This window comes from Macaca fascicularis, chromosome 2 (genome assembly GCF_037993035.2).
Source record: "Macaca fascicularis isolate 582-1 chromosome 2, T2T-MFA8v1.1".
NCBI lineage: Eukaryota > Metazoa > Chordata > Mammalia > Primates > Cercopithecidae > Macaca > Macaca fascicularis.
Genome location: NC_088376.1, coordinates 146,306,317 through 146,330,470, shown reverse-complemented (window position 1 = coordinate 146,330,470; position 24,154 = coordinate 146,306,317). Strand labels below are relative to the sequence as shown.

Sequence of the window (24,154 nt, the reverse complement as noted above, 5' to 3'; positions counted from 1 at the left end):
TTGGATGTCTTGTGCCCTCTGAATTTCATGTTGAAATGTGACCACCAATGTTGGAGGGGGCCTAGTGGGAGGTGTCTGGGTCATGGAGGCAGATCTCTCATGAACAGCTTGGTGCTGTGCTTGTGGCAATGTGTGAGTTCTTACTCTATGAGTTCACCTGAGATCTGGTTATTTAAAAGAGGCTGGTGGCTCCTCCCTTTCTCTTTTGCTCACTCTCTCCATGTGACACACCGTCTCCCCTTCACCTTCTGCCATGAGCATCAGCTTCCTGAGGCCTCACCAGAGACAGGTGCTGGTACCATGCTGCTTGTACAGCCAAATACACCTCTTTTCTTTATACATTACCCACCCTCAGGTATTTCTTTATAGCAATGCAAATGAACTAACAAAATTGCCAATTTTTAGGAATAGCAGATGGCCGGGTGGTGGGGGGGTCCAAATTAAAATGGCTCAGAATTCCATTCAAACACAATAATTTGCCAAGTTTTTAAAATCCTACAATTAGTTCTCCAATTTCCCCAAATCTGCACCTCATTTTGGTGGCACTGAGCTGGTCTCAGTACTGAGTTTAATTATTAAGGAAGTTTCCTGAGGCATCTTTTCCCCTCTGATTCAAATCCCATCTCTCTGTGCCTCCCATTAAAGAAGTACTGAGAGGCAAAAAATCATGGTGAAATATGTGTTTTAACAGGTATTTCAGCTGCATGGGAAATGTGCAGAATTCTGAGAATACAGAATCCAAACCTCTGCAACAGCCAGTTGAAGTGGTATTTCATCAACCTGGATTTTTATTCCTTCTCAAGATCTCGGAGTCCCTGGAGCTGTTTTAATCTTGGCTCATTAAAAGTTAATATAATTTGGATTGGTGCTATTCATTTTGTTTCTGGCCACCTCATTTACCCAGCTCTGGCTGGGTTTCTGTGCACCAAGTCTAGGTGAATCGCAGATGTATCTACCTCACCTTCATTCACGTTGTGGACCCAGATGGCAGTAATCAATAGCTAATCATTGATAAATGATATTCATTACAAAGAATACAGATCCAAGTGTCAGCCACAGAAGAGATGCCAGTTATTTGTTGTTGGGTAATTCAGGAATGTCAAGAGGTAACAAAGAGAGACTGCTATGCTGCAGTCATTACCTAGCCCAGGGGAGGAGTGTTAAACATTAATACTTGAGCTGTAAAAGTATCAGAAACTTGACTGTCAGGCAAGCTTTGTAAGGGGGTGAAAAAACTCAGTAAGCTCAAATTTCTTGAGCAGGTGCTGCAAACAACTACTAATGTGCAAAATCCCCTTCTTAGGAGTTACAGTCATCCTCTCTGACTCCTGTAGTATTGACATTGGATAGAATTTTTGCCTGGAGGGTTACTATTCCAGGGTAGAGGAATGGGATGCGGTTTGGAAGGAAAGAAAAGAGGAAAAGCGGCATTTTTAGATTGAGGAATGGTGTCTATTCATACTACAGACAAGTTCCCAAGTGGTGACTACTATTTACTTTAGGATCCACAGTTATTTGCTTCATTTATGCATTTTAAATGTTTATTTATTTATTTGTTCATCCAAAACAATCCCCAGAGGTCCTATACATACATTTGCTACAATAGGAATGTAAAAAACTTAAAAAGCTAATGCATGGACCTTGCCTTTTGAGTGGCTATGGTCTATGAAAGGGAAGAATGGACATCAGCACAATAGTTATTAAAATATATTGTGGTCGGTTCTGTGACAGAAGTTCCTGGAATTATCAGAACATGAATCTGAGTGTATGTTAGGTGAGTGATAAGGTGACGGAAGAAAGTGTCATATATGAAGAGATTTTACATATTGGTCTTAAGAATGAAACCTACATCATTCACCATGTGGAGCAGGTAGACAGGACGTGCTAGGAAGAGAGAACAGCAAGTGTAAAACTGTCTGGGTAAGAGCAAGTAGATTCATTTGCTTGAAGAAACATGGCTTGTGAGCTGATACAGTGGGAGTTGAAATTGGGATAAGCAAGAGAAATGTTCCTTTTTGTTCTGGTGCTCAATAGTTCTTACAGGTTATTTTTTTTTTTGAGACAGAGTCTTGCTCTATTGCCCAGGCTGGAGTGCAGTGGCCTGATCTCGGCTCACTGCAAGCTCTGCCTCCCGGGTTCACGCCATTCCCCTGCCTCAGCCTCCCGAGTAGCTGGGACTGCAGGCGCCCACCACCATGCCCAGCTATTTTTTTGTATTTTTAGTAGAGACGGGGTTTCACTGTGTTAGCCAGGATGGTCTTGATCTCCTGACCTCGTGATCCACCTGCCTCAGCCTCCTAAAGGGCTGGATTACAGGCATGAGCCACTGGGCCCGGCCCTCATAGGATTTTAAGAAAGGAAGAAGTGGTCTATATATCGCCATGTTTTATATGAAGCCCCCTCTGGAGGTCTATGGTGAATAGATGGTAGGGTAGGACTCTTTCAGTCTTTGGAGCTAGGATGTTAGTGAGAGGTCAGCTTAGAGATGTTGAAGGCTAGAGAGGCATGGCCAATGTTAGCGTTATTCACTGAGATGGAGAACATGGAGGAAGAATGGGGTAAGAAGGTGAGTAAGGAGTCTGGAAAAAGAACATGTTGACTATGAGAGTGCTATAGGAATTTCTAGCAAGGATGGAAGAAAGAAGTGGAAGTATAGGGTTACAGGTGAGCAGAGATATCAGGGAGGAAGATTGGGGTTTGGAATAACTATGTAATATGTATCCTGATAGTTGATAAAATTATGGGTGTGAGGAATCACAGGTAGGTGAGAGAAGTTCTAAGGATAAACATGGTGCCTGTCCACATCCACTTGGATGAGCAGAGGAGAAGCCAGTAAAACAAACTAGATGAAGTGTTCAAAAGGTCAGAAGGCAATTCTGAGGGAAACCCAAAGGAAATTATTTTCTTCCACAACTACAAAAGCAAAAGCCCCAGTAAGGAAGACTCTAAGTTGGTTCTTGTAATGAATATGTTTTATTAGATACTAGATTTTGCAAACTTATGTTTATAACCTTTATTGAATTTTCATTGAACATCTACTTTATGCTAATGGAAAATAATGAAATCTAATTGTATTGAGGCTAGTAATTATTTCAGAAGAAAGCAGAAATTGGTTGAAAGGTTCAGACAGAAAAGCTTACATCATCATTATCTGAGAGCTTTATTCACTTCTCACATGAAAATCTCATTATCATACTTATTAAGGTGGTGTTTTTTTAATAATAGAAAACTTTTAGATAATTCCTACATTGTAGATTGTAATGAAGCTTGGGTTAAAACTAGAAAGAACACTCATCTTAGTTTTATAGTTGACCTATGGGCACTGAGCCAGACCTGTTTGTTAAGTTATATTTATACAAATTCATAGTTGGATTCATAGTTGGATAGGGATGCTGGTTAAGTAGTGCCTCATTTCTCACTAAATTAATTTATTTAGCCAGTGTTTATTAAGGTTCCAAAAGTTGCTGTACACTCTGAGACTAAAGCAGTAAAAAATAGTCACTATCTCTACTCTCATAGGGTTATATTTGTATAATGTCAGGGGAGAGAAATGATCAATCAATAAATAAAATGTCAGATGATGATAGCTGTTTTGAAAGAATAGGGTAGAATAAGGGATAGAGGTGAAATCCTTGCATTTAAGAACAAAAGTCTCCTGGGCCCCACACCCTATCTGCTCTATCAGTGGAGATGTCAGCTAATGGGAGTTCAGTGAGAATTTCCTGTGATTGAAGTCACACAGCTGAGCAATTGCTCTCAGCAGAAGCTTCTCTCATCCATATTGTCTCCTCTGTTACTCTTCCGTGTTGACTCTCATGTTCAGTAGCTTGTAGACCCTAGAATCTTACAGAAGTTTTGCTGCGTCTTCTCAGTTTCTTTCATCTCTAAAGCAACTCTGCTGCCACTCAACTGCTGGACAGTTCATCTTTAAACATCCCACAAAGGGCAGCTTGTGGTGGGCTTATCATGGCATCCTCTAGCTGCAGATCTTTGAATTAAGAGCTTTTTGGCTTTTAGTATTTACTTATGTTTTAAACTAGTTGAAAAAATTATAACTATAATATTTAACAATGGGGAAACATTCAAATAATACAGAAGAATATTTTAAAAACAAGTTTCTTTCCAACACACTTTCCCCAGGTTCAAACTATTCCCTGGAAGAAACTACATTTTTTTTTTTTCTTTTAGACACAGGGTCTTGTTCTGTCACTCAGGCTTGAGTGCAGTGGCACAATGAAGGCTCACTGCAACCTTAGATTCTTGGGTTCAGAAGATCCTCCTACCTCTGGCTCCCAAGTAGCTGAGAATATAGGCACAAACCACCATGCCTTGCTAATTTTTTATTTTTAATTTTTTGTAGACACTGGTTCTTGCTATGTTGTCCAGGTGGTCTTGAATCCCCAGCCTCAAGCAATCCTCCTGCCTCAGCCTCCCAAAGTGTTGAGATTACAGGCATGAGCTACTGTGCCTGACCAGGAGCTACTTTTAACAGTTTCTTTTGTATTTTTTCACATATATAAGAGGTAGAGACCTAATCCCCATTTTTACAATATTGAAATGTCTTATCAAGGATATAATTTCGCTATGTTTTTACCTCAATGGCTCAAAAAGTTCTCTGGGTATCCCTGTAGGTCATCAGGCTAGAGGAGCAAAGCATATACTAATAAGGGCCCCACATAATACTGATGCAATGTGAAGTAATAGACTTTGCTAACAAACCCAAGACTTTTAAGAGAAAGAATCGACAAGAATGTGTAGCCTTGTATGGGGCAAAATTAACTCTGTCTTGGTCCAATTCCAGAAGGCATTGTGACATGAGTACAATAAAAACAATAAGAACAAAGGTTTGCTCTGTACTTCCAGTTCTCCCAAAACCTCCGCTGATGGTCGTCTCCTGAGTTTGAATGACTACCCATATGACTACCCATATTCTTGATTTCCTTTATAAAGTCTGAGCTCTGTTTTTCCAGATTTTGTCCTTTTTTTTTTTTTTTTTTTTTTTTTTTTTAATCGCAGGCCTCTAAGGCTTCTAATTTGCAATAAATTAAATAGGCTAACTTTGCATATTTCAGTAACAGGTATACCTTGTTTTATTGCACTTTACTGTATTGTGTTTTGCAGACATTGTTTTTTATGAATTGAAGGTTTTTGGCAACACTGCATCAAGCAATTCTATCAGCACCATTTTTCAAGTAGCATGAGCTCACTTCATGTTCCTGTGTCACATTTTGATAATTCTCACAATATTTCAAACTTTTAAATTATCAAAGATATATTATGGTGATCTGTGATCAGTGATCTTTGATGTTACTATTATAATTGTTTTAGGTGCCACAAACCATGCCCATATAAAGCAGCACATTTAATGAATAAATGTTGCATGTATTCTAACTGCCCCACCAACCAGCCATTTCTCATTTCTATCTTTCTCTCTCTCTCTCTCTCTTCAGGCCTCCCTATTCTCACAACAATATTGAAATTAGAGCAGTTAATAATGTTACAATGGTTTCTAAGTGTTCAAAGGAAAAGAATAATGCATCTCTCACTTTAAAACAAAAGCTAGACATGATCAAGCTTAGCAGGGAAGACATAATGAAAGCTAAGATAGGCCATAAGCTAGGCTTCTTATGCTAAACAGTTAGACAAGTTGCAACTGCAAAGCAAAAGTTCTTGAAGGAGATTAAAAGTGCTATTACACTGAACATATGAATGATAAGAATGTGAAATAGCCTTATTGCTGATATGGAGAAAGTTTTATTGGTCTGGGTAAAAGACCAGCCAATCATAACATATCCTTAAGCCAAAGCCTAATTCAGAGCAATGTCCTAACTCTTTAATTCTATGAGGGCTGAGAGACGTGAGGAAGCTGCAGAAGAAAAGTTGCAAGCTAGCAGAGGTTGGCTCAGGAGGTTTACGGAAAGAAGGCATCTCTATAACATAAAAGTCCAAGGTGAAGCAAGAAGAGCTGATGGAGAAACTGCAGCACATTATCCAGAAGATGTAGCTAAGATCATTGACAAAGGTGGCTACACTTAACAACGGATTTTCAATGTCAATGAAGCCTCATATTAGAAGATATCATTTAGGACTTTCACAGCTAAAGAGATAGGAAGCCAGCTGGGTGCAGTGGCTCACACCTGTAATCCCAGGACTTTGGAGGCCAAGGTGGGCAGATCATCTGAGGTCAGGAGTTCCAGACCAGCCTGGTCAACATGGTAAAATCCCATTTCTATTAAAAATACAAAAAAATTAGCTGTGCGTGGTATCAGGCACCTGTAATCCCAGCTACTCAGGAGACTGAGGCAGGAAAATCGCTTGAACCCAGGAGATGGAGGTTGCAGTGAGCTGAGGTCGCACCATTGTACTTCAGCCTGGGCAACAAGAGCAAAACTCCATTAAAAAAAAAAAAAAAAAAAGCCCAAGAGATATGAAGTCAATGTCTGGCTTCAAAGCTTCAAAGGACAGGCTGACTCTCTTGTTAGGGCCAATGCAGCTGGTGACTTTAAGTTGAAACCAAGTTTATTTAACATTCTGAAAATCCTAGGCCTCTCAAGAATTATGCTAAATCTACTCTGCCTGTGCTCTAGAAATGAAACAACAAAGCCTAGATGATAGCACCTCTGTTTATAACACGGTATACTAAATATTTCAAGCCTCTGGTGGAAATCTACTGCTTAGGAAAAGAGATTTCTTTCAAAATACTGCTGTTCGTTGATAATGCAATGATAACCTATTGATAAACCTAGTCACCCAAGAGCTTGGGTGGAGATGTACAAGGGGATAAATATTGTTTTCATGTCTGCTTAACACAGTAACTATTTGACAGCCCATAGAATAAAGAGTAATTTTGAACCTCAAGTCTTTTTTTGTTTTGTTTTGTTTTTTTGAGACGGAGTCTTGCTCTATCACCCAGGCTGGAGTGCAGTGGCACGATCTCGGCTTACTGCAAGCTCAGCCTCTTGGGTTCATGCCATTCTCCTGCCTCAGTCTCCCGAGTAGCTGGGACTACAGTTGCACGCCACCATGCCCGGCTAATTTTTTTGTATTTTTACTAGAGACGGGGTTTCACCGTGTTAGCCAAGATGGTCTCGATCTCCTGACCTCGTGATGCACCTGCCTCGGCCTCCCAAAGTGCTGGGATTACAGGCGTGAGCCACAGTGCCCAGCCCCAAGTCTAATCTTTTAAGAAATACATTTCATAAGGCTACATGGATAGTAATTCCTCTGATAGATTTGGACAAAGTAAATTGAAAACCTTCTGGAAAGGATTTATCATTCTTAATGTTATTAAGATCATTTGTGATTCATGAGAGGAAGTCAAAATATTGACATGAACAGGAGTTTGGAAAAAGTTAATTTCAACCTTCATGGATGACTTTGAGGAGTTCATGGCTTCAGTGGAGGGAGTAACTGCAGATGTGGTGAAAATAGCAAGAGAGCTAGAATTAAAAGCAGAGCCTGAAGATGTAACTGAATTGTTTTAATCTCATGAAAAAACTTGAAAAAAATAAGGAGTTGCTTCTTATGGATCAATGAAGAAAGTGGTTTTTGAGATAGAATTTATTCCTGGTGAAGATGCTGTAAACATTGTTGAAAGGACAACAAAAGATTTACAATATTGCATCAATCTAGCTAATAAGGCAGTGGCAATGTTTGAGAAGATTGAGTCCAGTTTGAAAAGAAGTTCTACTGTGGGCAAAATACTATCAAATAGCATTGCATGCTACCCAGAAATCTTTTGTTAAATGAAGTGTCAATCAATGAGGCAAGTTATTGTCTTATTTTAAGAAATTTCCACAGCCACCTTGATCAGCAACCACCACTTTGATCAGTCACCAGCCATTAACATAAAGTCAAGACCCTCCACCAGCAAAAAGATTATGACTCATTGAAGGTTCAGATGATCATTAGCTTTTTTTTAACAATAAGTATTTTAAATTGATGTGTATGTTGTTGATCTTTCATTTTTCACCTCAAGATCATTGAATATATATGTAGTTTTAGACAATGCTACTGCATATTTGATAAACTACAATACAGTGTAAACATAACTTTTGTATGCACCGAGAAACCAAAAAAATTTGTATCTGTCTTTATTGCAGTATTTGCTGCCTTGGTTTGTTCTGGAACTGGACCTGCAATATCTCCGAGGTATGGCTGTAATTACTTCTTTTAATAAATATGTGTTTTTAAAGGAAGTTTTATATAATCATACACAGAAAACAAATACATATTTGTATAAATAGAATACAAGTAGAAAAATAAATGCTATTAAATAAATAATATTATTAAATTATAGCTAGATTCCATTGCCAGCCAAGTCCCAGAGCCTGAAGCCTACTATTTTCCTGTGGGGAGAAAAAAAGACATTTCTCTTGGAAGTATTCAGAAGAATAAAAAGGGAATGAAGAAAAATGACAAGAAAAAAATTGTAAAATACCTTTCCACTTAGGGATGCACAACCCAGATCCTCCTTCAAGGATTGATGGGATGTAGAGCTGCAGGGAGTGCAATCAGCAGATGGCTTCCAGCTGTGGACTCCTTCAGTGCTGTCTCAGCTGCAGAAAGCCACCCTATCCAATTCAAGTCCTTCCCAGAGCAGTGCACATCCAGTAACTGAGTGAGTCATGGGTATAAGGCCTGGCTGATTTGGCCCAATGAGAGATTACTCTGACAGGCAATACTTGTACTGGAGTTTCCTGCAGGGTGGTTGGGCCTCCTTCGTTAGGCCTACATCATGGTTTGACTTTTTCCTCTGCTCAATCCCAATTTCTTTCTGTTTCTTCCACAGATGTAGATATCTCAGAAATGTCTCTACCGCAAACTCCACCTCAGCATCTGCTTCTGTAGATTCTAGCCTGGCATAAAGGTTTTTTTTTTTTTTTTTTTTTTTTTTTTTTTCAGATGGAGTGGAGTCTCCCTCTGTCACCCAGGCTGGAGTGCAGTGGTACTATCTTGGCTTACTGCAACCTCCACCTCCTGGGTTCAAGTGATTCTCCTGCCTCAGCCTCCTGAGTAGCTGGGACTACAGGCACCCACCACCATACCCAGCTAATTTATGTATTTTTAGTAGAGATGGGGTTTTATCATATTGGCCAGGCTGGTTTTGGTGTTTAATATTGGGTCAGTTTGCCACTAGAATGTAGTCTAGTGCCACAAAGAGAACTTGAATTCAGAGTCAGAAAAAAACTAAAATTTAATGTTCTAGTTGCATTTGATAAAGTTTTTTCACTTCCAGATTTTCACAGTGTTATTAAATCTCAAATAACAATAATAATTCCTCACTGAACTTCTTTATTCAATGAATAAATACATATAAAGAATTTAAGACAGGACTTGTTCCAGAGACTATTCTAGATCTAGATTATGTACTATAGCATATTTTCATTGCTCTCAAATAAAAAGTTGAAACGAACCACAAATTTGAACCACGTATGTGGTTTAAATTTTTTAGTGGGCACATAAAAAAAGTAAACTACAGTTGAAATTAATTTTAATAATATATTTTATTTTACCAAATATATTCAAAATATTATCATTTCAACATGTGGTCAATTCAAAAAATTGTTCATGACAATTTTACTTTTGGGGGGTATACAAAGTCTTCAAAAACTGGTGTGTATCTCAGCACTTGGCTTTCATGTCATTTTGCATGTGCCATGCTTCAGTTGCTCATGAACAACATATGGTTGGTGGCTGCCATATTGACAACACAGTTCTAGAGCAAACCTTGGGTTATATCTCCAATCCATGGTGAGCCTTCCATAAAAATGGAGAATTATAGAAGCTAAAATGTCACAGGAAATCTACAGAAGGCTGGACTAGGGTGAAGTCAGTGAGAGGAAATACCTTGAGAGAGCTCACTTTCTCTCCTAAATGCTCTTGGTCTGAAAGTTGAGAGTCTCCTAGATAGCATGCTAGACAGATAATTAGTGGAAACATAAACTTCATTTATTCAGAGAAATTCCTTCTCCAAATTTAGCAGAAATATAATTCAAGGTTATAAGTACATAGTTGTACTCTTCAGCAAAGATCTTATGTATAGCAAAATGTGAAAAAAGTCCCATTCTCCAGGGGTGGAAAATAAAATAAAAAACGTAAAAGCAAATTTGAGTATAAGAAGATATGCTGATGTCCCAAGATGTCTTTTTGAGACTGCTAGGATGAAACAATATTATTTGTGATATTCAGAAGGAGCAGGGGAGAAATTGAAAGAGTTAAAACAAACAAACAAAAAAACATGATAAAGAAGGAATATCAGCCTGTTATTATCACCCACTCATTTATTGAATCAATGAATAGTGCCTGAGTATCTAATAAAAGTATGAAAGAGTTAGCATTTATTGATAGTTGAACATGTGTCACTCACTGTCTTAAGTACATGCATGGATTGAACAATCACATTGTAGGTATGATTATAATCCCAATATGATGTATGAAGGAATTGAAGTAAGAAGTTAATCAATAAACCCAGGGTCACACACCCAGTGTAGGATAGAATCAAAACTATCTCAGGCAGTCTAATTCCAGAACTGTACCCTTAACCACCATGAATTGCTAAGTGGAAAACAAAGATGAATCAAAGTTAGTTATCACTTTTTAAAAACTTAAGCCCTAGAGAGAGGGATAAGCATACAAATAAATCTTATAATAGAGAGAGTAAAATGTATGAGGCCAGGAGAAAGTTCAGTGGGAGCACCTGGAAGAGTTTAATATGTTCCTCCTTATCTTACAGATGAGTAAAATCAAGTCTAGCAATAGCTCACTAATGTGTTCAAATATTATGAAAGAACCCTGTTTAAAACAAAATCTTGTTTCTCCCAGGGGTACAGTGAGGAACTCTTAGTCCATTCTCTGCAAAGTGGTGGCTGTTCTTCTAATAATATCACATTTCAGTTTCTTCCCCTTTTTCCAAGGGCTTTATGCACAAACTTTCCAGTTTTTCAAGGTTTCCATTTTGTTCAGTGCTTTTTGATTAACATTTTACTGTACCAGGTCATATGCAAATAATATCAGTAACTCGGGCAGTAACTCAGGAAGTAAATATAGTAAATATGAGGAAAGAAAACTGTCACACCTACTCATGTGCTCTTGTCACTTGAGAATATGTGTGGATGATAATTAAAGGATATTTCAGCTGAAAAGTGGGAGGATTTATTGCTCTCAGGCTGTCATCTTACATTTATGAGAGTGGATTTTATGTTTCTCAAGATATCTTGCTCATAAAGATAACTCATTTACAATCCAAGCATAGCTCCTCTGATTATCTTGGGAAATACGTCTGCAGATGCTGTGTTGAAACAACTGGAGACCCCAAGGCTACATTTTTCAATATGTAAACACTCTATTATTCCTAAATGACATTATGTCATCTACAACTGTTCTTGTTGACATATGTGAATTCCATAAAGCAGTATTTCCCAAAGTGTCCTTAAGGTTTTTTGTGGGGGAAAAGTAGTTCCAAAATAAAAAACATTGGGATATATGGGTTAATTTATTTATTTCATAATTTCTCAGGGACTTTAATATGCTAATGTGAAAACTATATTTACAAGTACTTGCCAAAAATATTTGATCAAAATCTTCACCCATACCACCCCTGTTTATTTTTATTTGTTGAGGAATGTTTTCTAGATTTAGGGTTGGTCTAAATATATGAATTTAAACCATATACAATTGCCAATATTTGACCATTTTTATTTTACAAAAATGGTAACATGATGCAGTTCTATTTAAATAGTTTGGCAGCACTGCATTAAAGCTGAATTCTAAGAGCTGTTCAGGGATTTAGATTATACTTTGATTTCTGCTTCACAACCCTTCCTAATGTTCACTGACCCCTAACTTAATCTAGGTTTGCTCTTGATACAAGAATGTGTTCTACTTGTCAGAATGTCTCTGTAGGTATTGACTCTCCATAGTGGCCGCTCACAGACAAGTGGAACTTCTTTATTATTATCATTATTATCATCATTAGATTAATATAATTTGGACCTCCTACCTCTAATGATACATTTTACCAGAAAAAAAAAAATCCATCTTGTTGCTTGAGAAAGTTGAATGCAGGCTCTATACTCAATCAATAAGTTCATTTAATTGGCAGGAAATCAATAATCATGACACAATTAGTGGTGGTAGTGGTATGACAGTTTTAGTAATACCAGCTAATGGAAATCACAATCCACTCAAATTTGAAACACAAAAACTTAATCTATTTCTTTTTCAAACAAGAGAGAAATCAAGAGCTGCAAACCCTTGCTAAGCAAAGAATGCTTTTCTATGGATATTTGGAGAAGTGTAGAATTTACATTAAATCTAAATAAAGCAGTGCTTTTATTGACTAAAAGTAAAAGGGGACATGTGAGAGGAAAGGCAGGGTAAAAACTTCCAAAAATAATCTCCTTTATAAAAGTAATGAAAATTCTGGCAAAATTAACTTCTTTTGTAACCACATGCATTAACTAAAGTCTTAAAGCAATTTAAAGGACATTTATTGAGGAAAATGGCTGAATATCTTGACAGAAGCAACCTTTGTCATGTTTCAACTTGTCCTACTCTTAGCCCTTTCCCAAGATTCATGATAACCTTGCAAAACAACAACCCCCAGTTATGTTAAAATCAGCACCCTGGCAGCCACTAGAGAAGGCATAATAGAATTGGAACTGAACTGCTTCAAAGCATCCTCCCCCAAAATTGCCATTATTTGACCTGTCTGGTGGTTCCCTAGAAGAACTCACTTGCAAGGATTGTCTTTGCCTGACTTGGAAAACATCAAATGCAAACACTGTTTTCCTTGGGTATGTTTTTCAAAAACAATTAGCAGCAAATGTTTAATATTGCAGCTGCCTGAGGCAGTAGATAACATATAGGGAAAATAATAGGCTACTTAAAATAATTTAAAAGGAAAAGCTGGGGAATGAGATGTTCATAGGGTTTTTTTTAAAATGTCAATGTAATCCTGAGGATCTAGATGGCTACATATATGTACAGGGCTCTGCACATGCCCAGAGTTGTGTACAACCTCAGAAAAGACCTGAGAAGGCCCTGAGATTTTAGCTTGGAAAGACATGAGACTCTGCAAATAGAAAGTAAAGTCTTAGGCAGAGTTGTAAACTGCCTGATTGAGTACTGAAGGCATGCACACACACACACACACACACACACACACACACACACACACGCAAAACTCCACAGCAAAAAGCAAGAGATATACTAGTTTCAGGCATTTAAGGAAATGTTGGTCCAAACATTAGCAGACCACTAAGCTAACTGAGCAGAGACTTCATGGCCACACACAACAGAGAATACAGACTTTATAGAATTAGTTTTAAAAAGTCACTAAACAAACAGCCAGCAACAGCAATAATATCTTGCAAAGCGTAAGAATCTGATTTCCAGAGCTCCCATATTACATTACTTAAAATGTTCAATTTTCAAAAAATAAATTACTAGATATGCAAAGAAATAAGACACATCTAAAATGCAGCTGGTCCTGGGGGAAGACCAAACGTTATACTTACTAGAAAAGACTTCAAGTCAACTGTTTCAAAATGTTAAAAGAACAAAAAATAAGCTATGTCTTAAAAAACTAAAGAAGGTTATGATAATAATGGCTCACTAAATACAGAATATTAATAAGAGATAGAAATTACGTTTAAAAAGAATCAAATAGAAAGTCTAGACCTAAAAGTATGATAATGGAAATGAAAAACTCGCCGGAGCATTTCAACATCGGATTTTATTAAGCAGGTCAAAGAGAAAAGGTCAACTGAAGTTATTCAGGATGAGGAATAGGAAAATCAAAAAGAACAAAAATGACAAGAGCCTCTGAGACCTATGGGACACTTTCAAACATGCCAATATATGGATAATGTGAGCTCAAGAAAGAGAAGAAAGACAGAAAGGGGAAAAATATTTTTTAGAATAGTGATTAAAAACTTGCCAGATTTGACACACACACACACACACACACACACACACACACACACACACACACACAGAAAACCTTTACCTACACGTCCAAGAAGTCAACAAATCCAAGTAGGATAAACTCAAGGAAATCCATATCTGCATACATGAAAATCAAACAAAGACAAAGAGAGAAGTGACATCATATACAAGTATCTGCATTAAGATTAACAACTTATTTCATATCAGAAACCATGACGAACAGAACTCAGTAGGATAACATACTCAAAGTGCTGGACAAGGGGGCCGGGGTCACTGTGAATTGATAATTCTTTTTTTTTTTTTTTTGACCTGGAATCTTACTCTATCACCCAGGCTGGAGTGCAGTGGTGCAATCTCGACTCACTGCAAGTTCTGCCTCCTGGGTTCACACCATTCTCATGCCTCAGCCTCCCAAGTAGCTGGTACTACAGGCACCCGCCACCATGCCCAGGGAATCTTTTTTTTTTTTTTTTTTTTGTATTTTTAGTAGAGACAGGGCTTCACCGTGTTAGCCAGGATGATCTTGATCTTCTCCTGACCTCATGATCCGCCTGCCTCAGCCACCCAAAGTGCTAGGATTACAGGCATGAGCCACCGTGCCTGGCCTGATAATTCTATATCTAGCAAAACATTCCTTCAAAAATAAGGAAGCAATTAAGATATTCTCAGAAAAATAAAAGAAAATTTGTTGCTAGCATATTCACTCTACAAGCATACTAAAGGAAGTCTTCAGGATAAAATGAAAAGACACTAGAAAGTATCTCAGATCCACATAAATAAGAGCTCCAGTAAAGGTAACCACTTAGGTAAATATAAATGTATAAATGTATTTTTGCAAGTAACTTATTTTCCCTCTTCTATCTAATTTAAAGGCCATTTCATAAAACATTGATTATAAAACTGCATTAATGGTTATACAATGTATGAAGATTTACTTTATATGAGAATAAGAGCATAAGGGAATAAGGAAGGAACTGACCTATGTGGAATCAAAGTTTTTTTGCAGTATTGAATTTAAGTTGGTTGTTAATACAAACTAGATTGTTATAAGCTGAGATGTTAATTATAATGCCCATGGCAATCACTAAGAAAAAGTAACTAAATATCTAAAAGAAATGGCAAGGGCAGTAAAATGGCATGCTAGAAAATATCTACTTAACACAAAAGAAGGCAATAGTGTAGGAACAGAGGGAAGAAAAGACAAAAGGCATACAGAAAACAAATAGCAAAATGTGAGATGTAAATCTGACCTTATCAGTAATTGCATTATCTATGAATGGATTAAGCATTTCAATAAAAAAGCAGAGATTGATAGAATGAATTTTTTAGTAACATAATACAACTATATTTTATCTGCAAGAGACACACTTTAGGTTCAAAGACACATATAAGTTAAAAGTTCAAGAGTGAAAAGAGATGTGCCATATAAATGGTAACTAAAAGAGAAATGGAGCACCTATACTAGCATCAAACCAAATAGATCTAAGTTGAAATTAACTTAGCAACAAAGAAGGACTTTTTATAATAATAAACAGGATAATCCATTATGAAGACATCACAACTATAAACATGTGTGCACTTAAAATTAGAGTCCCCAAATAAAGGAAGCAAAGCTGACAGAATTAAAGGAAAAAAGAGACAGTGAACATTAACAGTTGAAGACTCAACACCTTACTTTAGATAATGGCAAAACAAATAAGAGGGAAAATTATCAAGGAAATAGAATACTTGGACAGCACTATAGACCAATGAAACTTAACAAATACATATAAAACATTCTGACAAACGAATAATACACATTTTTCTCAAGTGCACATGAAATCATTTTCAGAATAAAGTGTATATTAGGCCATAATACAAATCTTAATACAATGAAACATACTTTGTAATCATACAAAGTATGTTTGCTGACGACAATGAAATAAAATCTGAAATCACTAACAGGAAAAAATTTTGATAACTCATAAATGTGTGTACATTAAACACTTTCCAATGTAGCCAATGGGTGAAATCATAAGATAAATTAGAAAGTACTTTGAACTGAATAAAAATGAAAATGAAACATATCAAGCATATGGAATGTGCCAAAAGAAATGCTTAGAAAGAAATTTATAGGCGTATGAGCCTATCTCATGAAAATGAGATCTCAAATCAGTAACCTGATCTTCCACATTAAAAGATTAGAAAAGAACAAACTATACCAAAAACAAGTAGAAAGTTTTTAAAAAGAGAGAGTAGAGAAATAATAAATTAATAAAACCCAATTTTTTGGTAAATCAACAGATTTGATAAACATTTATTTAGACCAAGCTTGTCCAACCCATGGCCCGCAGGTCACATATGGCCTAGGATGGCTTTGATATGACCCAACACAAATTGGTAAACTTTCTTAAAACACTATGAGATATTTTTGTGTGTGTCATTTTTTTTGAAGCTCATCAGCTCATTAGTGTTAATGTATTTTATGTGTGGCCCAAGACAATTCTTCTTCCAATGTGGTCCAGGGAAACCAAAAGATTGGACCCACTGAGACTGAACAAGTAAAAGAGGGAGGAGTGTGAAGTCACAAAAACCAGGAATAAAAGAAGAAATATATAATTAAAATCCCTTATAAAAATAAATATTCCTGTGAAAATCACATTTGTTTTTTTGCTAATATGAACAAACTGTTCTAAAATTCGCATGGAAATGCAAGGGATCCAGAATAGCCAGCATAATCTTTAAAAAGACAAACCAAGTTGGATGGCTCACACCTTGCAATTTTAAAACTTAGTATAAAAGTAAATAACCAAGACTGTGAGACATTGACATAAGGATAGACATATCCTTATGATAAAATTGAGATATCAATGGGATAAAATTGAGAGTCCAGAAATCAATTCATACTTTTTTGTTCAATTACTTTTTTTTACAAGAGTAGAAAGATAATTCAATAGAGGAAAGAATAGTCTTTTGAAAAATAGTGCTAAAACAACTGAATATCCACATGAAAAATAATGAAGTTGGATGCTCTGCCTCATACCATTCACATGTATTAACTGAAAATAAAGAACTAAATGCAAAAGCTAAAATTATCTTCTATAAGAAAACCTAGATGTGAATCTGTATAAAGCTGGATTAGGGAATGGCTTTAATTTTAATTGTGAAAAAGGATTTATGAGACTGGTCTTAAGCTGTAGCCAATCTTATGTGCTTTGCATATGTGTATGGTTTGTAGCAGACTTCACTGAAGGCCTCTGTCTTGTTTTACCTCCTGGTGATGTGGCCTGTGACCCTGTGGGAAGGCTTCGTTTAGCAATTTTGCCTTAGGGAATGAGTCCTTTCTCATTTAATATCTGCATGTTTTCCTAGCCCTGTCTCTTAAAGGCCTCCACCTAGGGACTGGGTTTACCTGTCTGTTTGTGTAGTTATATATGTGTTGTGTGTATGATGTTTGTAAAAAGAACTCTAATTAATTTGGCCTAAAGGAAGACAAGCACTTAGATCAAATATATTTTAAAAGGAAGATAAAAGTTGTGGTACCCTTCAGTTCACATGACTTTAATCTTTGAGATACAAAAACAGCCTTAAAAATTATTGGTGAAATGCAGATACCATCAAAATGTAAATAGGTGGACTAAATTATGCAGGTCAGATGCAAGGTTTGGCAAGTGTTTTAAGGTTGTATTCTGCCTTTTAATTTTTGAGAACTATTTAACTTGCCTGTTCCACAGTCGATAAGGCCTGGGGACCATATAAAACTAATTATGCTCTTAATTATGCTGGAAGGAGTCAAACCTTGGCTGCATTTAGCACTCAATGAAAACAACTTACCAGGTTTTACATTAAAGTTAAAAATTGCTAGAAGTTACTATCATAACACGTAATTGAAACTACTGGAAATAGATTTACATGCGAGGTCTGTGAGAACAGTAAAATGTGTTTTTTAGTAAAAGGTTATAAGAAGGCATGGAAATGTAAATATTTGCCTAAGGTTAAATGATTGTTTTAAATTAGATAAGATAAAGCTGAAGGTTCAAACAAGTGGTGAAAGGTTTCTAAAAATTAATCTTCAAAAAAGAAATTCTGTATGTGAACACTGAGTGGAATTCAAAAGGTTATTACATAGTTTTTTGTAAATTGAGCATTGAAATAAAAGCACAACAAGGTTTTCTTAAGGCACTAATCTGCTCTGTAGCAAAATTTGTAAAGGGTTATAAAAGGTTTATAAGAATCTTACTTCATGGTCAAATTGGTTGAGATTAGGTAGAATTGTCTATAAGGTTTCATTTAACAATTGGGTTTGACAATAGTAGACTAATGTTAAGGGTGAAATTTTGGATTTCTCTCCTTTATACAAGATTTTTATGTAATAGTAAAGGATAGTGAAAGATTTTCATTTGCCTTAAGAATAGACTGCCAAGTCAAAGGAAGAGAAGACAGGAGACAAATTGTTTGAAAAGCTGTCTTCTCTCCTAATGAGTACATATTTTTGCTTCTTGCTTCTTTAAAATTCTGAGTCATCATTTGGCAAAATAAATAATTTATGGCACTGTGGAATTCTATTTCATAACATCAAGTGTTTTAATCCTCTAACATATGTAACAGGCTTCCCCAAATCAAACTTCAGTTTCAAAATTGTCTTTCTTGACACCTGGATTTTCAGAGGCTCCAGAAGAGCCCCTGGAGTGTCTAGAAAAGAGAGGTAAACAGGATTAGTTGACATGTTTAGGTACATGGGATTGCCAAAATGGTGTTCCATCCTCTTTAGGTTATATTTTGGTGAATAATACAAATATGTGTTCCCAAATTGTATAGCATTTAAAAAATTCTGATGTCTAAGAATATGCTATCAATCATAGTTTAGGTTGTTATGTTAAGTTATTGAAAACCACAGAGATAACCAAACCAAACACTTTCTAACTGTAGCTACCCTGGACATTTTGCTATTCACAGACATTTTTTTCCTTGTTTTAGTCCTTTTTAAAGGACAGTTTATAATAAGCTACAGAATATTGACAGGTGTTCTCAAATACAGGTTTCTGATAACTTTGGAGATTGTAACATTAAAATAAAGGAAAAATGTACAGGACTCAAGAAGAGCTGATACGTTCATGAATATTGAGCAAAACAAGAACTCAATGTATTGAACTCAAAAATCGAAATAATCTTTTTAACTTTTGCTTGGAATATTGCTGGTCCTTGTTTTGTTTTCAGAGTCATGGAAACATATTTTAAACTATTTACAGCCTTTAATAACTGAGTAAGGTATACTCCTATGAACCAAATTTGGAGCATGTTTATTTCTCTCTGCCTGTTTCCTCTAGAATTTGGAAACTATCTGTGTGTATTCTTAACTTATGACAATATAGTTCTTTGCATCAGCACAGTAAGAATCCATTTTTCTTTTGCAACAGGACACAATTGGAGAAACTGGTTATTTCACCAAGGCCTTGACTGGAAAGATATGCTTACCTTTAAGGAGTCAAGCTCAAATTGCAGAGCCAATAAAAGGCCCTTGGGGAAAAACAGATTGGCCTCATACCCTTGCCTATGCAGTCCTTGTATAGGGTTCCTGACCTGTGGTAAGTACAGAATGGCACTTTCTAACAGACCTAGGAGCTCCAAGTTCATCTTGGGATGTTAAGAGGAGAGGATCACCCAACTCACAAGTATTTGAGGATAAAAACCCATGGCTGGGCTCAGCTTTAAAAGATTTTATCTGTGATTCCTTATGGAACAAAGTTCCATCAAAGGCAATCCAAAAGGCCTATGTAGAAATAGTTATTCCGGCTGCATTTTCTGCAAATAATCAGGCCAAGTATAAGAATAAAGTCTATTTTGCAAACAATTCAGGCTTATCATGATTTTTTTAATAAAAATGAGGACTGGAGAGATTGAAATTATGTTTCAAAACTTACCATAACTTTTTCATTAACTTCTAAACTCAATAGTTGTTTTTAAGTTTTTGTCTACATTTTTATACTAACCCTGCTTGTTCCTGTGAATCAACGAGCAATCTCTCGCTACAGCTCAGAAAGAAAAGGAGGGATGGGTAATGTGAAAATCTGGATCAATATTCTAGTTCTGAGTAATTATCCTGCAAATCCTGCCAGATGATAGGAATGCATAGGATGTCCATCACTTGGAGGATTCCTTTTGGAAAAGTAAGACCAAGGGAGCTAACAAAAGCCAAGCACCATGCACCTAAATCCTAGCAAGCATAACTATAGCTTCCAGTTATCTTAATGTGTCACAAGACATCCTTTTCTCTCCCTTGTTGGAGGAGGACTCAGTTCCACAGTTTTGCCTTAGCATTTAGCTATGATAAGGAGTCCATACAACCCCACTCCCTGAGATATATTTTTGTACCAAACTCAATTCCAAGCTTCCAGTCAAAGCCCTAGGAAAGAAAACTGGATCTGAAGGATCCAGAGGCAGATGATGATGAACGTTAAAAGACACAGCACAGGTGAGTATGGCTGATTCCTGCCAATTAAGCCAAGCTTCTCATTTCATGGATAAAGGCCATGCTAGTATCCATGGGCATAAATGAGGTCTAGGTAATTCAAGGCTACTGACAGCAGAGTAGACAGGGTGTACGTGGGTGAGAGTGAATAATTCCCACCTCCCTACCTGCCCTGTTAACATGGGTGAAAGCCATTTTAACACCCATGGTGGCACTTGCCAGGGTCACCAGGACTTGGGGATGCAAAGACAGAAGAGGGAAACAGATGATCTTCCTTCTCTCCCTCAGGTACTCCGGGTATCTGCTAGAAGGAGAAGGGAATCAGAGATGCCTCTTCTCCTCTTTCTAGATGGGTAGCCATTCATCTTCAGTCTGTACCCCATTCAAATGCATCCTGAAGCCCTGGGACTCCTTTGAAAAAAATGCCTTCTTTTTTCCCTCTCTCCTTCTCTGTCTTCTCTTCACAAATAGGTAATTATGTCCTCATACTATGGGACACTCCCCTCAGATGCATCCTCTAAACTGAAAAGAGTTAATTTCCCAAAGCTTAAAATGGTTGGCTTTAGGATTGGGCTTAGGGTAAGGGAACCCAGAAACTCAATACGTTGACAAAAGGTTAAAGTTTTTTACCAGTCGGATTTTTGGCCTCCCTCTCTCTGTGAAAACCAGTAAAAGGTGTCAGGATTTTTCAACTCTCTTCACCCCTCCCCTTGTTTCATTTTAACGTTTTCTAATAACCCAGTGTGTCTTTTCTTGCCTTCAGGCCATCAAACTCCAAACGATCATGCAACGGGAGCCTCTGGCGATGGTTCCTTTTGCCAGAGACCCTGAGATAGGCCTCTGAGGGAGCTCTGACTGCCGTTTCTCCAAAACAGCGCCCCCTGTCAGCAGGAAACAGTTAGGGATCCGTCTTCATCCTTATCCTTATCCTTATTCTAATGGCAGTTAGATGCACTTCTTTACAGGAGGGAATGAGACAGCCAGATGGGAAGGGGTCCCCAGAGAAACTTCAACCTACATGCACGCTAGGAGGAGTGCCGTAGAAGTCCACCCGGGCGGGAGGGGGTGTCTAGCTCCTCCTCTTCCTGGTTGGTACCTGGGATTCAATCTGTGAAGCAGGAAGCCTATACTAGTAACTCTTGCTCTGCTGAGAGTCCCTGTTTCCCTTTTTTTTTTCCTTTTTGCCCAACAAATTCCATTTTTTTCACCCTTCAAAGTATCTGCAAGCCTAATATTTCATGGTTGTGTTACAAGGACGCCATTTTTAGCTGAACTAAGGAGAAAGTCCTACAACAGTTGAATGAATATACTAAAAGTCATTGAATTGTACACTTTAGATACATTTTATAGTATGTAAATTATATCTCACTAAATATGTATACATATTTGATGATATATGTGTGTGTTTTCTCTATATAACTATAATATATATGATAAATCATATATATGTATATGTGTGTGTATATATACACACATACACACACGCATATATATACACACACACACACACACACGTACATATATATAACAAAATAAAACTAGTTTGTGATGACCTTAAAGTCCTGTTTCATTGGAGACTATAGTGTTAAAATAAATGTGTTATGTTATGCTGCCTTGTTTGCTGTGAAATCCTAATCTTTGTGGGCCCAACTGAACCAATAAAACTGAGAGTTGCCTTGTGTTCCCTGAAACCACAGGGTCAGAAAAGTATAAGACTAGTAGGGGCTTCAGTTTCTCTGTGGTAAAATGAAGATTGTTCCATTTGTAACCACTAGTTTGGAATGAAGATCATTGTTATGTTAAATAATAGTACTGGTAGTATAACAATTATTCATATTCTGTCATAGACCAGGCAATGCCATTTAATCCCTGATTTAGGTCATTTAATTCATATGGTTGTAACCATAATTGTTTAATTGCACAGTGCACACAGCAATTCAATACGCCAAGACACCAGGTTGCAGCAGAGAAAGATTTAATTGTAGAGTCACCTAACAAGGAGATGGGAGAAAACTTTAAATCTATCTCTCTAAGGAATTTGGACTTAGGGTTTTTAAGGTTTAGAATGGGCCAAAACATGGAGATTATTGATTGGTCAAAGAGTACAGGGTGAAGTAATGGAACCTGGAGATGAAGAAGCCATATTCTCATGCTTATCCTGTTCCTCTGTGAAAGGTCTTCAAATTGGTTGCTGGAATAAGAGATCTGCAAAACATCTTAAGGGATCCTTAAGCAAAAGCCTTTCTAGTGTGAGAGATTCTGTGTATAGAAACAATGGGGATGCATATCAACTCTTAAATAGTTTTATGACCCCAATGTCAAAAATCCTATCTATAGGAATGATGGGTATGCAAATGTTCAGAATCTAGTGCTAAGTGACCTTTAGCAACAAGGGATGAGGCCAAAGTGCAGCCTGATTAATGCTTAATTGTAACTATATTTCTGTCCAAAACCCAGTATGCAATTCTTGTCAACCCTCTGGAGGTGGTTTCATGATAATCCTATAAAATATGTATTATCCTTGTTTTACACATTCAGAAACTCAGGCACAATGAGGTAGAAAGACTTGCCCAAGAGAAGATCATGGAGATGTCTGGGGAGGACAGTCTCTCAGAAAGCCCCATGATACCTACCTCCTGGTAATCACACCCCATGTAATCTCCTCTCCAGAAGTGTATACAGGCCTGTGACTTGCTTCTAAGCAACAAAATGCTGAGAAGGTGATGAAATGTAAATTCCATGATGATTTTATGTAAGATTATAATGCTTGTGATCTGAGAGACCAAAATACACACCTCTTTATCAACTAGGATAGACCCTAAGGTTACAGAATCAACAGTTACCTACAGATAGAGGGTTTAGGGCTTCATTGGCATGAATAGCAACTTCCTAAATTCCTAGAGCTACAAGAGAATCACACTGTTGCCAAACTCCCTAACAATGGAGCTATCAGACCCTTCTAACTCTGGTTTACAACCCAGGTCACTAAAACTGATTAGAAGGAGGACTGGCCTTACAAACACTATTTCCTGATAAGCAACTGTAGACCTCAAGTCAGTTGCAGCAGAGACTACACAAACTGTGTATCCTAGAGTTTACCTTTTGATGTAAAGAACCAAATTCTGTCTCATCATAATGTTAAAACCCTGTCCAATGTGAACATGGGATGTACGTTACATTTATGTTTACCATTGTGCACGTGTTCAATCCCCCTCATAGATACATATAACTTTTCCTCAAACCTGCTAAATACGTATGACTCTATTATGTAATACAGACCCCGTAAGGCATAGTAACGTCAATCTCTGGTAAACTCCAGAGTCTGTCTCTTCCAGGTTTGTAAACTGGTATCACAGATGAAGCTCTCCCTTCTGAGAGACAGGATTAACTGGATTTCCTAGGCCGACTAAGAATCCCTAAGCCTAGCTGAGAACGTGACCGCATCCACCTTTAAACACAGGGCTTGCAACTTAGCTCACACCCAACGAGTCAGGTAGTAAAGAGAGCTCACTAAAAAGCTAATTAGGCAAAAACAGGCGGTAAAAAAATAGCCAATCATCTATCACCTGAGAGCACAGTGGGAGGGACATTGATCAGGATATAAACCCAGATATTCGAGCCAGCAATGGCTACCCTCTTTGGGTCCCCTCCCTTTGTATCAGAGCTCTGTTTCACTCTATTAAATCTTGCAACTGCACTCTATTCTGGTCCGTGTTTGTTACAACTCGAGCTGAGCTTTTGCTCGCCTTCCACCAC

The 24,154-nt window shown here is 37.3% G+C and overlaps 1 long non-coding RNA gene across 2 annotated transcripts in view; it reads left to right on the top strand.

The window, feature by feature from the left end:
* Window positions 1-8,099: 8,099 nt before the first annotated feature.
* Window positions 8,100-24,154, top strand: part of LOC123571798 (uncharacterized) — a 35,880-nt gene continuing 19,825 nt past the window's right edge. The window contains exons 1-2 of one of the 2 annotated variants that reach the window (XR_006696036.2): window positions 8,100-8,151; window positions 19,347-19,514. This is a non-coding gene — a long non-coding RNA (uncharacterized lncRNA). Of the gene's footprint in view, window positions 8,152-19,346; window positions 20,346-24,154 lie in introns of those variants that run through there. The other variant, XR_012431376.1, reaches the window with a different exon arrangement.